The 15,955-nt window shown below is 43.3% G+C and overlaps 1 protein-coding gene across 1 annotated transcript in view; it reads left to right on the forward strand.

Annotated features, from left to right (window-relative positions):
• Positions 1–10,237: 10,237 nt before the first annotated feature.
• The window catches only part of TFPI (tissue factor pathway inhibitor), a 106,813-nt gene continuing 101,095 nt past the window's right edge, over positions 10,238–15,955 (forward strand). The window contains exon 1 of the mRNA XM_030210107.1: positions 10,238–10,467. The gene's annotated coding sequence lies outside the window, so the exon portion shown is untranslated. The remainder of the gene's footprint in view (positions 10,468–15,955) is intronic.

The raw sequence follows: 15,955 nt of genomic DNA on the forward strand, positions 1-15,955 counted from the left end.
TTCCAATATCATCTCTATGTTGACGACACCCAGCTTTATCTCTCCACACCAGACATCACTGCGGAAACCCAGGCCAAAGTATCAGCCTGCTTATCTGACATCGCCGCCTGGATGTCCAACCACCACCTGAAACTGAACATGGCCAAGACCGAGCTTATCGTCTTTTCACCTAAACCCACTTCTCCTCTCCCTCCACTCTCTATTTCAGTCGACAACACCCTCATCCTCCCCGTCTCATCTGCCCGCAACCTCGGAGTCATCTTCGACTCCTCCCTCTCCTTCTCTGCCCATATCCAGCAGACAGCCAAAACCTGTCGCTTCTTTCTCTATAACATCAACAAAATTCGCCTCTTCCTCTCCGAGCACACCACCCAAACTCTCATCCACTCTCTCATCACCTCTCGCCTTGACTATTGCAACCTACTCCTCACTGGCCTCCCTCTTAACTATCTATCCCCCCTTCAATCCGTTCAGAACTCTGCTGCCCGTCTTATCTTCCGCCTAGACCGATATGCTCATATCACCCCTCTCCTCAAGTCACTTCACTGGCTTCCGATCAGGTACCGCATACAATTCAAGCTTCTTCTACTAACCTACAAATGCACTCAATCTGCAGCCCCCCATTACCTCTCTACCCTCATCTCCCCCTATGCCCCTACCCGTAACCTCCGCTCACAGGACAAATTCCTCCTCTTAGTACCCTTCTCCACCACCGCCAACTCCAGGCTCTGCCCTTTCTGCCTCGCCTCACCCTATGCTTGGAATAAACTCCCTGAGCCCATACGCCAAGCCCCTTCCCTGCCCATCTTCAAATCCTTGCTTAAAGCCCACCTCTTCAATGTCGCTTTCAGCACCTAACCATTGACCTCTATCCAGGAAATCCAGATTGCCCCAATTTGATTGACTGCATTTTTGTCCTTTAGATTATAAGCTCCTTTGAGCAGGGACTGTCCTTCTTTGTTAAATTGTACAGCGCTGCATAACCCTAGCAGCACTTTAGAAATGTTAAATAGTAGTAGTAGTAGTAGTAGTAGTAACGTGGAGGGGCATAATCGAACGGCGCCGGCCATCTATATGGCCGTCGCCGCAAAGAGCAGTCCCGAACCGTATTATTGAAAAAGATGGCCGGCCATCTTTCATTTCGATAATACGGTTCGGGCCGGCCAAATGTCAGAGATGGCCGGGTATGAGATGGCCAGCATCGGTTTTCGCCGATAATGGAAACCGATGCCGGCCATCTCAAACCCGGCCAAATCCAAGGCATTTGGTCGTGGGAGGGGCCAGCATTTGTACTGCACTGGTCCCCCTGACATGCCAGGACACCAACTGGGCACCCTAGGGGGCACTGCAGTGGACTTCACAAATTGATCCCAGGTGCATAGCTCCCTTACCTTGTGTGCTGAGCCCCCCCAACCCCCCCCAACCCCCCTCCAAAAAACCCCCCACTCCCCACAACTGAACACCACTACCATAGCCCTTAGGGATGAAGGGGGCACCTACATGTGGGTACAGTTGGTTTTGGGGGTTTTTGGAGGGCTTAACATTTACCACCACAAGTGTAACAGGTAGGGGGGGATGGGCCTGGGTCCGCCTGCCTCAAGTGCACTGCACCCACTAAATACTGCTCCAGGGACCTGCATACTGCTGTCAGGGAGCTGGGTATGACATTTCAGGCTGGCAAAAAAAAATATATATATATATATATATTTTTTTTTATTTATTTATTTATTTATTTTTGGGTGGGAGGGGGTTGGTGACCACTGGGGGAGTAAGGGGAGGTCATTCCCAATTCCCTCCGGTGGTCATTTGGTCAGTTGGGGCACCTTTTTGAAGCTTGGTCCTGAAAAAAAAGGGACCAAGTGAAGCCTTCAAAATGCTCGTCAGGGCCGGCTTTCTTTTTTCCATTATTGGGCGAAGCCGGCCATCTCGTGACCATGCCCCCATCCCGCCTTTGCTACCCTACCGACAAGACACCTTGAAGTTTGGCTGGCTCTGCGACGGAAACCAGTTGGTGCCGGCCAAAATCGGCTTTCGATTATACCGATTTGGCTGGATTCAGGAGATCGCCGACCATCTCCTGATTTGTGTCGGAAGATGGCCGGCGATCTCCTTCTAAAATAAGCTGGATAATGCACTATTGGGCAATAGTGCATTCTATTGATGACAGAGAGAAAAAAAAAGCTACATTTTGAGTGTTTTCTTGTCATTTCTGGTTCAAAATTACATGAAATGACATAGGAAATGTTGACATTTCCATTATCATTTCAAACAAATGCACATCCCTTACAGCAATTATTTCTAGACGATGAGTCACTGCAAGAGATATTCTCTGCTTCACCAGGTTGACCTTCAGTAACCATGTAATATGAAGCCCCCATAGGGTAAGGTAGTAAATACTAAATAAACTTGAAACTTAAAGCAAAAAAAAAAAAAGTACACAAAAGCACTGTTATATTACTCTGATAGAAGGAAATGGCACAACTCCTTACAATACTGCAAGCTAGAGGGGGGAGGGGGCGCTCAAATCATTTCCTTTTCATATTATTTCCCATGTTATTCACAAGAATTTTGGTTTTGTTCATTTTGGTCTTTTTTCCCATTATTGGATTAATATTGTTAGCAGTGAACACTATTGGGTAAAGCATATACACAAAGAATGTGCACTATTCACAGAGAGGCCCATTTACTAAGCTGCATAAGTGTCTACGCGTGCCCAACGCGCACCAAAATGGAGTTACTGCCCAGCTACCATGTGGCTCTTGCGGTAATTTCATTTTTGGTGCGCGTCCGATATGCGCATCTGAAAAATAATTTTTATTTTCGGCCGCACACCAAGTGGCATTTGACACGCGTAGGTCATTACCGCCCGGTTACCACGTGAGACTTTACCGCTAGGTCAATGGCTGGAGGTAAGGTCTCAGACCCAAAATGGACACGCTGCAATTTTGATTTTGCAGCATGTCCATTATCAGCAAAAATGTTTAAAAGGCCTTTTTTACAGGTGTGCTGAAAAATAGATCGGCGTGCGCCCAAAACCCACACCACAAGCCATTTTTCAGTGCGCCTTTGTAAAAGGGCCCCGGGGCATTCACTATTCATGAACAGTGCACACTCTTTCTGAAAGAACACATGCTATTTACAAATGATGTGCACTCATCGAGAATGGCATGCACTCCGCAAAAATCACATGTTCTTTGCAAATGATACATGTGCTTTCAGAGAAGTGCATGCTGTTAATGAAACATGAAAAAAACTTCAAACTTTCAGGGATTTTCCTGTAGTTTCAAGCAAAAGAAAAAGAAAACAAATGGAAAATGTTGTTTCAAATAAATGCACATCCCTTCTGTAAAATATACCAATTAAGTGATCTCATAACTGGAGTGAGCTTTGGGCGGTAGGACCAATGTTGGGCAAACTTCTATAGTCTGGGTCTCTTAAGTGGCTAAAACAGATCAGGATCAAGGCTGGAACAGGGTTCAAGTGCCACTGCAACTTCAGTAGTTGGTAAGTAGCACCAGTGCCGGACAGGCTTCTGTAGTCTGTGCTCCAAAATTGGCAGGGAGAGACAGAGATTAAGTATACCAGTGTTAAATCATGAAGAAGTGGAACCTGTGCAGACAGCCAGATTCAACTCTGGCCACCTTGTATGACAGACAGGATGGACCATGCAGGTCTTTATCTGCCAAGCAGAAAAAAGAGGAGGAAAAGTCCCTAATGCAAACGTGAGCAACAAACAACAAAGTGAGGAGGACTTGAGGAGAATGTCAAACAATCTTTAATTCAAACAAACATAAAAATGACCCGACACAGCCGTGTTTCGGCACCAAAGGCCTTCCTCAGGGGTCAAATAGATCTCTTATATTGTTGACAACAAAGCCATATAAGAGAAGAAGTCACGATCCTGGCTGTCGAATCAGATGGCAACTAAAAATACTGCCTTAGTAGAAATCTGCTGTGATACGACCGCCATCAAAATTCAGTCCCTTTATCTGCTAACATTTACTATGTTACATATCACAGAACCCCACAGTGACCTGTATGGGAAAAGCATTTAAGATAAGAAGAATGCCCTTTACAGAATACTAAGGGGCTCTTTTACTAAGCTGCGGTAATAGGGGCCCTACATTAGTAGAAGCACCCGTTTTTTCCCATGTGCTAGGGCCTCTTTTACTGCAGCGGTTAATAAGGCCTAGAAGGAAATTGCTATGCAGTAAGTTTGCACTTCCCGTGCTGCCGTTTTGGGGGGAGCACTTGTCACCACCCATTGAGTTGGAAGTAATGGCCCCCACGTTAAACTGGCGGTAACCCCCTGCGATATTAATGCTACAAAAATTCCAGTAGCGCTAGAAATGCCATATACTGGGGGAAGAGCTACCACCAGCAGCCATGTTGGGCCGGTGGTAGTTCTGGTTTGCTGCACAGCAAGCCCACGGTGGGCTTGTCGCGCATTAGTAAACAGGCCCCTAGATTAGCGCAGATCATAACAGCGCCTAACTTTGGATGCCTTTTATGAATCCTGTTCGCAGGATCTGACTACCTGCCTTAATGTGTCTCAGCGAGTCAAGACCTGATTTTGGACTCCTTACTTTCTCTTCTTTTTGTTTTCTTTTCCTTGCCTACTTATTTGTTTAAATATTGTATTTATATTCCCTTCCCTTCTTCCTCCGTTCCCTCTACCCTCTCTACTGTCATTGTAATTGTTTCTTTGGTTCATTGTAAGCTGCTTAGAGGCTGCTTTATGTGGTAAAAAGCGGGGTATAAATGATCTAAATAAATAAATAAATAAATTTGGCCCATTGTGTCTAATGTACAACAGTATCTTGCAATTCCTTGAGTAAGACTGCACTGTTACAGCTTAAAAATTAAACAGGGTCTAGCTTGGCTGGATGGGAATCACCTCAAAAAAACAGATACTATGGACTACCGAAGGCAACGGCCAACAACTGCTGTACCTTGCCAAGAAACTCATGCTGGCATAGTGATTGTGAAAGTTTGTGATAACAGATATGGTACATATTTGCACCCCCCACACCTTGGGATGAGTCATGTAATTTGCAGGATGTGACAGTTTGGGTGTTAATAGATGAACAAATACAGAAGATTCTTGGACTTAATTCACAACTGGTTCCTGTAAACCTCCTCTTAAGTCAAAACCAAATTTCCCATAGGAAACAATGTTTAACCTGAGAGGACTGGTTCCAGCATGAAGGTGCAGAATCTCATATTCTCCAGAATAACCCTGAATTTAGTTCTCCCATATGTGAAAGCATTATATTTTATTACGTACCTTGCCGTCACCTCATGTCTGAAAGAAACTGCTATCTTTACACAGATGCTTGTAATTTCAATGCTAAGTCTGATGTTTGAAAATCTGATATTTAGGCTACATGCCAATGGGAAATGAATTTTGCAAATCTTGTGTAGACCATCTGTGAAGTTATAGGTTGCTGTTAGGTCTGCATTTTCCAGCTGATAGTAGGAAGTCCTTGGCATTAGGATGGCTTAAAAATTTACCCCTAACATCAACTTTCTCTGGCAACCAGATGCACTGATGTCAGTGGGGACAGGGCTTCCTGCACCCTAAATGTTGGGGGCTTTCTTTGGGGCTTGATTTTAAACATGCTGATGTAATTGCACAGCATCTCTTTGTTGGTCTAAAATACAGATACACACAAACTGGGCAGGTGACACTTTAGCACTCTTCTTTCTTTCCAAAACCATACACTACATATACCCACACTTGACAAGCTATCAGAGAAGAAGAATGGAATTTGTTATAGCCACAACATTCTATAACTTACATATGCAAAGACATTCACAATAGTGAACAAATTACATAGATGGATACAGTTTACAGTAACAAGCAATTAAATACCTGACTCGATCTTCTATCTAGAGCATTTTGGGCAAGGGGGTCCAGCTTTTTGAGTCATACAGCTCCCTCTACTGCCACTTTATGCATGAAATAGATTCTCTGCTCCACTTGGGGCATGTTGTAGACATGCCTACATGCCAACATCACAGCCTTGGTTGGGGGATTGCCATAAAAGCATCCTCCCCCTCCCAACCATTGACTCTCTTTTTTGAATCCTTCAGCCTCCCCATTCCATCAAGTCTGAGGTAGGCACCGTTGATTATCTGTTACTCTGGCACTAGACCCCTCCGTAGAGGAGGACTGCTCCTGATCTTAGACATCATCCATGCCATTGCTAGCATGGGACAAAACCACTTCACATTTTACCTTGATTTGGTCAAAGACATACTGCTGTGTACTCTATCCGGCTAGGACCCACCACTCAACAAATGCTATGATGAGACCCTATCCTCCCTGACATGGGGCAGATGGGGTGGGTGACCCGTTGGAGCAGCAGGCACAAAATAAATGGTGATTGCACCATGGCAAATGCATTCCTACTGCCTCCAGTGGCCCTCCCTTTTTCCCTGCCTCCAGGACTTCCTCTCCTGTCAGTGACTACACCCCAGCTCCCTACTTCTTACTACCGCCTCTCCCCTTCTTATGACTGATGTAACTTGCTTCCACCCGCCCCCAATCCCTTTCCTAAGCCCTCCCCAGCCTCCCTTCCCTCCCAGGGTCTCATTCCCTCGCTGTGTCTGGCCGCCGCCGGTTTGTGCATCTGAAAGCCAATACGCCTGGATCATTGCTCTTTACTTAACACAGGTGCAAAAAAATCAGAACTTGGATGTTTTAAGAATGAGGACTGCATGCATAGGAGATAAAACCCTATTAACCATGATTAATGCCCTTCAAAGAAGTATCCGGAAAGATCCTCCTAGTGCCCCTTCCTTGTTGTTCCTCTGTAGGAACACCCATATAATAATGCATATTTTTGTACACAGGCGCAAGCAAGCCACAGCTAAAGTATCGTAGAATGAATGAATATTAAATCTATGTTTTGCTTTAAAATTAGGGGCCCTTTTACTAAGCCGCACTAAAAGTGGCACTAAGGGCTCCCAAGCTAACCCCGTGCTAATCGGGCAATGCACGGCAATGTGCCTGCACTATGTGAATACAGCAGGGCATGCCTACTCTCCGCCCACACTAAAAAATAAAAACTAGTTTTTAGCATAGGATTAGCACATGCTGATTGTCCTACTACTGTGGGACACCTCAGTGTGTCCCATGGTAGTGCTTTTTGGTATGCAGTCGGCACACGCTAGTGCCTACCACGACTTAAGTAAAAGGGCCCCTTAATCTTCTGCAGGAGGATTTTTCCAAGTTGCAAGTTTCATTATGATTGCCTTAATAGAAAAGTAATGCTCTTTTAATACAATTTCTTAAATAACAAAACTGGGCTTCTTTTATAAAACCATGCTAGCGACTCCCACAGCTTTGTAAAAGAGGTCTCTACTGTAATTTGAAATCTGTTCTGTCTCCGAATTTGATAAATGCTAGCTAATCACTAATCTCTACGGTTTTAGGGGCCCTTTTACTAAACCATCTTCAATGCTCACTTAACGCAAAACACTTTAAGGTGTTTTGAGGCAGTTTTCTGTTTTGCACTATTTTTTTTATTTCTTTTGCTGGAGGCATGTTGGAGCGGAGATCGGGCTTGGAACATGTTCGCATTAGCATGCACTAAGGGCCAAATTCAATAAATGCCGTCATAAAATTTGGTGCCGAAAAGCCATGCGGGATTCTATTAACTATACCTAAAGTTATGCATAGTTTATAGAATATGCTCACATGCTGTTCTTGCAACTAAAATTTAGGTGCACCCATTTAGGCCACTTAAAACCAGGTCTAAATATCTGTGCCTAAGTTAGTCACAGATCGGGTGTATTCCATAATAGTGTGCATAGTTTTTTGAAATGTCCACAACCCTCCTGTTCCACACCAATGGCCATGCCCCCTTTTCGACTGCCCACATTAGGATTTACTCACACCGTGTTATAGAATACTCCTAGAAAGTTGTGCGTGTAAATTCTAATTAACGCCCATTAGTACCACTAATTGGTTGTTAAGTACCAATTATTGGCGCTGATTGGCTCATTAATCAATTAAGTTTTGTGCACAATTTGGCCATGCAACTGAATCAGCACACACAACTTAAGGCACCATATATAGAATTTGGGGGTAACTGAATAACGCAGGGAGAAGGTGGTAAGTGCTTCCGCTTAATTATTTGCAGTTGACGTGCACTACTGACAACATTAGTTCACAACCTGCAAATATGAAAATTGAAAATGCCCTATTTTATGAGCATGCTAGAAATAGCATAACATAACATAACAATATATATTGCATTTCACTGTTTACCTTGCAGTTCTATACGGATCACATCAATAAGAAACCGGACATAACCAGGAAAATACACCTTCAAATCAACCGTAAATTGAATTTGTCCCTCAATACAATTACCCAGTAGAATGCAAACAGAAAAAAACAAAAAAGTATGGGAGAAGACCAATCATTATTTATTTATTTATTGAGATTTATTAACCACCTTTATTCGATTCCCACTTCAGGCACAGGCAGCTCCTTGTGACTCTGGGCAAGTCACTTAACCCTTCATTGCCCCATGTAAGCCGCATTGAGCCTGCCATGAGTGGGAAAGTGCGGGGTACAAATGAAACAAAAATAAAAAAATAAAAAATAGATTCACCCAAAGCGATTTACAATGGTACTGTTTAACATACAACTTACAATTTTGTTAACAGCATAACAGTAGTAAAAATGACCAAATATAAACATAAATACAATAAATGTAACTGCACATAATTACAGTACTTGGAGGGAGCTCCTTTTTATTCCTACTAAAATGTATTTACTTTTATTTTACTTTGTTTTACTTTTGAATCCAATACAAGGGCAAACGTTTATTAAATTACACAACAAAGTTTTGCCCTTGTGTTACAATCAGATTGGTCTTCTCCCATTCTTTTTTGGTTTTATATTTGCTTTGTACATTTGGGGAGTTCTTCTTTTCTTTTTTTCATCATCAGTAGAATTCAAAACATATTTTCTAAACAAATATGTATTAATTTGACCTCTAAAGTGCCTATAATTAGAACCTGATAGTAAAAAAAGTCTGAACTTTTTTTCTAGTCTTGCTGCCTGAAACGAGAGTAATTTATCTAATCATTTGATTCTCTGCTTTAACAGGTATAAAGGAGCCAGACCATAAAGAATCTTACATATTAGACAAAGAGATTTGAATAACACCCTAGCATGTATAGGAAGCTAATGAACTGTCATGTAAAAAGCAAATAAATGATCAGTTTTCTTCAAGGAAAAAAATCAAGCGTAAAGCAGTATTTTAAACTGATTGGAGTTTTTAAATAGTTGCTTAAAGCAATCTAAATAAATGATGTTACAATAATTCAAAAGACTCAAACTAATAATTCTACTAACAAACAAAAGTGTTCTTGTTCAAAATGGCATGCTGGAAAGTCTCTCATTAGTACACATTATCCCCCAAATTCAAAATATTATGCCTTAATTTCTGCGTGGAAATCGAAGCATAATCTACAACAATGTGCATAACTTGATTGGTTAACTAGCTAATCAGCACTGTTAATTGGATGTTAACAACCAATTATCAGCACTAATTGGCATTAAAATTTACACACACAACTCACTAAGTGTATTCTATAACGTGATGTGCGTAAATTCCAAGTCACGTAGTTGAAAAGGGAGCGTGGTAATAGGTGTGGAATGGATGGGTCATGGGCATGTCAAAAATGTACACTCATTGTTATAGAATACACCCACTCTAATTTAGGTGTCAGGATTTAGGCCAAGTAAAACATGGCCTAAACGGACGCAAAAAAAATTGGTTGCGTGGAGAGGCGCTCAGCGTATTCTAGATACCATGTGGAAATTTAAGCCGATTCTATAAAATTTAGGCGTACCTTAGAGAATACGCCTAGGCGTACTTTTACCAAGTGGATTTTTCAGGCACTATATATACATAATCGTGCCCTAAGCCCATTTATTAGCACATCTTAGTAAAAAGGCCACTTAATTAGTAAAATAGCAAGCAAGGTACTTCATCCACCAGCACTGAGTATATAACTTTGATCTAACTTTCTAATCTAGAATATATTACCTGTAGCACAATCTATTATGATTCACCACTAGTGTAAAGAATATCTTTTTTTTTTTTTTTGCACTTGAACTGTGATCTATTTTCTTGCAGATTCGTCATGGCATAAACCACAGACTGCAAATACCCAGAAGCAGGCGGGACTAGGATGGAAAGAGGAAGTTCTAAAGTTTCACTCCTTGCTAATCACTTTCACAGGGCTGGGAAAAGGCTCTCCTTACTCTGTCGCTGCCAGGGTGCCTGCAAACCTCCTCATGTAAATTACATTAGATCCAGCGATTTTAACAGGATCGTTTGTTTTCTTTTTCCTGTCTTTTCACAGTCAGTGACTCTGGGAAACAAGGAACCACTAAATCCCGGGACATAATTGTTTGTTTGTTTTGCTTAGAAGTTTTGACTGGTAAGTGTATTAAAACTTCTAAATACATTTCATAGGCAAATAATACACAAAATGCATTTTTTTAGGAATGCGAACTAACAAGAATGATATTTCTTTCAGTGAATTGAAAAATATATTTCAAATCATATAGTGTTTTCTAATGATCTGTGAAGGTTAGAACACTTTAAAAGATATTTGGATTCTGTTACTACTACAAATATTCTTACTACCTCAGGTCACCTTGTCAGCTCTAACACATCAGTCACCTCCTTCTTACTCCATCATGTTGTCTGCTCATTCTGTTCAGAGAAAGGGAGTGTTAACTCCTGAAGGCTAGTCCAGAAATGGATTAAGTTAGTTCAGTAACCTTTATTTCTGTGTAAACAAAATTTAACTGGCTTTGGAGTTTGCCAGCAGCATTTCAAATGAGCCATCTGGGAATCGTCTTAGGCTACCATTAGCTGATCTCCATGAGAGCCAGAACAAAGGCCTGTAATTTCAGAAATCATACTTAAACTAATTCAGTTCAATTGATATTATGGGGAACGATGCATTGCTCTGTTTGACATTGTTCAGCATCGGACAATTATATCTTTCAGATATGGCACTATATCCTTCATTCCACTGGAGAATTTAAATTGCAATTTATGTCATGCTATTTAAAGAAAATCTTGGTTGACATGAATCTATTAGTAAGAAATTATCTGTGCTTTTCGTGAGCACTTCTCCAACCTCCACCCCACACTCCCAACACATGCCCATCTGAAACTTGCCCATATGTACTAAACTGGCAAGATTTTGCATTTAATGTGTGGTAATTGACAAAATTGACACTCAGGAAGTGAAAAACTTCTATGTAACCCTTGAGTGCATTCCCAGCATTTTGGGAGGGTCACTGTGCAGTTAACACAGAGAAAAAGCTATCACACATTAACACCCAAATTCTATATATGGCTTCCAAAGATGCATGCGCAAATCTGTACGCACTGCCGTTTTATGTGAGCAGCTTAATTGGTTAACAAGCTAATCAGCACTGATAATTGAGCTCTAATGAGCAATTATTGGCACTAATTAGAATTTGCGCACTCATCGTTCTATGCACATTCTATAAAGTTTTGTACAAAGTTTGAAGTCACACGACTGAAAAGGGGATGTGATGAGGGGGTGTCTATTATTTTATGCATGCTATTATAGAATCAGGCCTTAAGTACATGGCAGATAATGCAATTTGTTTGAGGGGGGAATGTGAACTAACAAGAAAAGAAAGATAATTCAGATAACTGAAACTTCTATTTCAAATCATCTAGTGTATTTTTAATGGTATGTGAATGTTAAAGTACGTCAAACAAAGATTTGTATTCAGTTACTACTGCAAATATTCCTACTTCCTCCAGCCAGCTTGTCAACTCTTAACACATCAATCACCTTCTTTCTTCTTCCCCATCATGTCATCTGCTCATTCTGTTCAGAACTGAAATGGGGTGTTAACTCCTGAAGGCTAGTCCAGAAATGGATTAAGTTAGCCCAATAACTTTTATTTTTGTATAAATGAAGTCTAAGAACTGGCTTTGGTGTTTGCCAGCAGCATTTCAAATTAGCCATCTGGGACTCGTCTTAGGCTATCGTTAGCTGGTCTCCATGAGAGTCTGAACAAAGGCCTGTAATTTCAGAAATGATACTTAAACTAATTCAGTTCAGTTGATATTTTGGGGAAAGATGCATTTCTTTGTTTGACATTGTTCAGCATCAGACAATTATATCTTTGAGATATGGCAGCATATCCTTCACTCCACTGGAGAATTTAAATTGCAGTTCATGTCATGCTATTCAAAGAAAATCTTGGTTGACACGAATCTATTGGTTAGAAATTATCGGTGCTTTTCGTGAGCACTTCTGCCACCTCCACCCCATACTCCCAACACATGCCCATATATTTTTGTTACATCTGAACCCTCACTTTGACTAGCCCATATGTGCTAAACTGTGGCAAGATTTTGCATTTAACGTGTGGTCATTGACAAAATCAACACTCAGAAACTGAAAAACTTCTGTGTAACCATTGAGTGCATTCCCAGCATTGTGGGAGGGCCACTGCGCAGTTAACACAGAGAAAAAGTAGCTATCACGCATTAACTGCATGGTAGGACTAGGGGGCATGCGATTAAACTACAGTGTAGTAAATTTAAAACAAATCGGAGAAAATGTTTCTTCACCCAACGTGTAATTAAACTCTGGAATTCATTGCCGGAAAATGTGGTGAAGGCGGTTAGCTTAGCAGAGTTTAAAAAGGGGTTGGACGGTTTCCTAAAGGACAAGTCCATAAACCGCTACTAAACAGACTTGGAAAAATCCAAAATCCCAGGAATAACATGTATAGAATGTTTGTACGTTTGGGAAGCTTGCCAGGTGCCCTTGGCCTGGATTGGCCGCTGTCGTGGACAAGATGCTGGGCTCGATGGACCCTTGGTCTTTTCCCAGTATGGCATTACTTAATGTACTTATGATATTGTTGCAAATGCATTTAAATGAATGCTTATGAGGTCAGTTAGTATTCCTTTCCAATGCACAACAAATGCGCTGTGATGCACAGCAGGAAATAATGGGCCATAATGCTAAAAGTTTACCGCCAGCTCAAGGGCAGCATAGAAGGTTTTCGGAAGATTTCTTGTCAGTTTTTCACATTGCATTGTGGTCTTTGTCTTCTTTTGCAAGTGGAAGAAATCCCATGCAAGTTTGAGTGCTACTAATAAGAACCCAAGCATGTTTGCAAGTCCAAGGAAAACCAAAAGTGAAAGCAAACATTGGTCCTGTTTTTCTGAGCTTAAATATGAACATTACAAAAACATGGGAACAATTTGTGAAAGGCTCATATTTAAATGTGCAGCAGAAGAGCAGTACAGATGTGTGCTCCCACTTCTGGATTTGTCTGGGCATGTGCACAAGAGTCATACTTACCCCCGGATTCTATATAGCGTGCCTAGAGATCCACGCAGAAATCCAGTGATGTAGCAAGGGCTGGGCGGTCCGCCCCAGGTGCACGCTGCTGGAGGGGTGCTGAGAGCAGCCGCGCGCCTATCGGCTCCACTGGTTCCCTGCTTCCTCTGCCCCAGAACAGGTTACTTTCTGCAGCTAAGAATGCACCCGGGGGGGGGGGGGGAGTTGATGCGCTGGGGGGGGGGGTCATCTCACCGGGGGAGGTGTCATTGCGCCTGGGAGGGGGTGTTGTGCTGCACCCTGGGGGGACGGATGCCACTGCACCCGGGGCAGGGTGCGCAGCGGCGATCTGCCCCGGGTGGCAGCCGACCTAGGAATGCCACTGACGAAATCTAAGTGTATTCTATAACAATGCATATAACTTAATTGGCTTAACAAGTTAATCAGCATTGATAACAGCTCTTAACAAGCACTAATGAGCACTAATTGGTAATAATTAAAATTTACACGCACAGCTCGCTAAGCACATGTAGTACGCCTAAATTCTAATTTGCGCAGGCAAAAATTGGCATGGTTATGGATGTGGAAATGGGTGTTTTGTGGGCATTTTGAAATTTACATGCGTAATTATAGAATATGGCCTAGGGCACCTAAATCTACGTGCCGGGATTTACACCACATTTTCGTTGCTGTGAATGGAAGCACGAAGTTTTAGACACTGAGATATTAACTAATTGTATTCTATAAGCAGCACCCAGATTTAGGCGCTTAGGGGACCTTTTACTAAGCCGTGGTAGACTTTACGCATGTGCAGCGCATGCCCAAATGAGACTACCAGCAGGCCAGCTTTCCCCCTGGCGGTAATTTCAGATTTGGCACGCACCCTTAATGCCTGGATGAATTTTTTATTTATTTCCTCCCACAAGTGCCGTTTTCAGCAGTAATCGGCAGCTGGCGCTCACCGACCGGTCACTGCGCATGTAGCGCGTGAGCCCTTACCGCTAGATCAATGGGTGGCGTTAAGGGTTCAAGCCAGTTTTAGATGTGCACTGGTTTCAGTTTTACCACATGCTCTTTTCCCGTCACATTAAAAAAAAACCCAAAACAACGTTTTTTGCAGACGTGGTAAAAACTGGCCCAGTACCCGCCTAATACATGCGCCTAGACTGGCACAGGCCACTTTTTACCGTGTCTTAGTAAAAGGGCCCCTTAGTCGACACTGGTTTCCATGCTGATTTTTAGGCGCCATATATATAGAATCTGGCCCTTAGTGTAAAACCTTTGTGTGCATGTGCCAGGCATGGTTCTCCCCTAGCTTTCAGTTTGTTAGTGCCAATTAAACATGCATATCATTTGCATAAGATTTTTTTGCTCTTCACTTTGCTATTTCTTTGCATTCCTTTCTGCATTGTGGGTTGTGCACAGGGCCGTGCCAACACGGTAAGCGAGGTAAGCATGGCAGGGGGGCGCTTCCCTCTGGGGGGCGCCACCGCACCATGCTCACCTCGCTCACCCTCCCCCCAACATCCCTTTTCTTTTTTTTTCCATTTTAAATGTACCTCCGTAGCGGTTCCAGCAGTGCAGCGTCAGTGAAGGAGGCGGCGCTCCCGACGTCGCTAGCCTTCCCTTCACTGTGTTCCGCCTTCTTCTGACGTCAAGGAAATGACGTCAGAAGAAGGCGGAACACAGCGAAGGGAAAGCTAGCGACGTCAGGAGCGCTGCCTCCTTCACTGACGCTGCCGGAACCGCTACGGAGGTAAATTTAAAAAGAAAAAAAAAGAAAAGGGATGTTGGGGGGAGAGAAGAGGGCGGGCAGTTGAATTGAACAATGGGAGCGGGAGGGCAGGGGAGAGACGAGAGCATGGATGCGAGGGGGGGCGGTCATGGAAGGGAGAGAGGGAAATTGCTGGAAAAGGATGAATGGAGGGGGCAGGGGACAGAGGAGCATGGATGGGCATGGATTGGGAGGGCAGGGCTCAGGGAGAGAGGGGAATTGCTGGAAAGGGATGAATGAAGGGGGCAGGGGACAGAGGAGCATAGGTGGGCATGGATTGGAGGGCAGGGCTCAGGGAGAGAGGGGAATTGCTGGAAAGGGATGAATGGAGGGGGCAGGGGACAGAGGAGCATGGATGGGCATGGATTGGGAGGGCAGGGCTCAGGGAGAGAGGGGAATTGCAGGAAAAGGATGAATGGAGGGGGCAGGGGACCAGAGGAGCATGGATTGGGATGGCAGGGCTCAGGGAGAGAGGGGAATTGCTGGAAAGGGATGAATGGAGGGGCAGGGGACAGAGGAGCATGGATGGGCATGGATTGGGAGGGCAGGGCTCAGAGTGAGAGGGGAATTGGGACAGATGGGCATGGATGGATATGGATTGCAGGGCAGGGCTCAGGGAGAGAGGGGAATTGCTGGAAAAGGATGAATGGAGGGGGCAGGGGACAGAGGAGCATGGATGGGCATGGATTGGGAGGGGAGGGCTCAGGGAGAGAAGAGAAATTGCTGGTCATAGAGGGGAGGGAAGAAAGATGAAGGAGATGAAATGAGGGAAAAGGAAGAGAGGAGAAAAACTGCACATGG

Source organism: Microcaecilia unicolor, chromosome 7, assembly GCF_901765095.1.
Source record: "Microcaecilia unicolor chromosome 7, aMicUni1.1, whole genome shotgun sequence".
NCBI lineage: Eukaryota > Metazoa > Chordata > Amphibia > Gymnophiona > Siphonopidae > Microcaecilia > Microcaecilia unicolor.